The sequence below is a fragment of the Elephantulus edwardii genome, unplaced genomic scaffold (assembly GCF_000299155.1).
Source record: "Elephantulus edwardii isolate Elephantulus edwardi_28Jun2011 unplaced genomic scaffold, EleEdw1.0 scaffold00178, whole genome shotgun sequence".
In the NCBI taxonomy this organism is placed as follows: domain Eukaryota; kingdom Metazoa; phylum Chordata; class Mammalia; order Macroscelidea; family Macroscelididae; genus Elephantulus; species Elephantulus edwardii.
The window spans coordinates 6,384,241-6,385,797 of NW_006399928.1; positions in this window are offsets into that span (position 1 = coordinate 6,384,241).

Sequence of the window (1,557 nt, forward strand, 5' to 3'; positions counted from 1 at the left end):
ACCTCAGCCCCCACCACAGCCCTGTGACCTCAGGGCACCACCGAGAATCCAGCCATCACCCGGAGTTATCAGCCGATCTGCTGTGGAACGAACCTGGCAGGAGAAAGGCCGGTAGGATCCTGGCTGGGTTTACTGGGGCATTGCTGATTACCTGGGAAACCACATAAGGGCATGCCCACCGGTGGGGAATTTGGCCAGGGCTCTCTTGGGCTACACCAACAGCCCAAAACGAGCCAGCCAGCTGGCTTCTGTGGACTCTGCAAACCAGCCAGAGGGTAGTGGGTAGGTGGGAATTTGACCTTTGACTTCAGATCCTGTCAGATCCAGGACTCTGCTGGAGCAGGGGCTGTTGTGTGAGGGCACCTGTGTAAGTGCCACCAGGCAGGGAACACTGACATATTCATTGGGTAGTAAACAAACAGCAGGAATTTGAGTAGGTACCCCAATCGTGAGCACACTGAGAGAGCAGAGGTTAGAGCAAAGTCCCCTAAGTGTTTGACCTGCCCTTGCGATCACCCCAAACCTTTGCCTGCCTCACCCCATTTGGCTCCACACCAGCGCCTACACGTCTGGGCAAGCGACTTGCCTGTAATCAGGAGCACCTTGACCTGTCTTACCAACAAGGGATTGCCCTAGCAGGCTCTGAACTGACATTTCCCTGAAGTCAGAAATTCAGAGAAATGCACAAGTTCAGTAGCTGCCCAAGTGATCTCAAGAGCATTGTCTTCAGATCAAGAACATATCAATGTCTCGAAGAAAGCAAACTATCCCACACAATACACAAGAGCAAAGCAAGATGTCACTCACAAAGGGCAACACAGTAGCAGTAGACTCCCTGAAGCCAGAAAGTCCTAAAAGCTTTCTGAGGTCCTAACTCTTCTCACTATTTCTTAGTTGTTGGAATTGACGGAAAACCTCATAAGCAGTTCCTGAGTTCACCTCTGCCTTGCATGCGAACTTCCGAGTTGTAAAACAACCCAGTAGTAGATGGAATGTCCTCCAGGACTTAAGAACAATAAATGACATAGTTGAACCTCGACATCTTGTGATCCCTAACCTTTATACTATAATGGACAAAGTGCTAGTTAATAGGCCTTTTATTGTAAGAACTACCTTCCCTCTGTAACTTGATCGGTGCCGCTATTAGAGCCTCTATGTGGAATATTACTATTTTTCAATTTTTGACTCATGTACTTTTAACTTGTTAGTTAAATTTGTGTCTTCTAGGCTGCAAAACTTCCATGTTACATCTTCAAGGACATGAACATGCACGGCTAAGCACAATTGATAACAGTGCATCTAAATTCCAAAATCAATCTCCATAATAGTCTATGAGTTTCCTATTGCCAAAGGGGCCTTTTAGAGTAGTGAGAGAAGATCTTCACCCTGAAACCTACAGCATCCTTTTACAGCAGGAAGTAGCTAAGAGAATACGCCATCACCTTTTCCCTATGAATCAGGGTGAAGTCTCTCTCCAGGAGGGGTGACAGGGAATGGCAAAGGACACACTGACAAAGGAGATTAATCAGAACTGGCTTTGACAAGCACTGTGGCAAT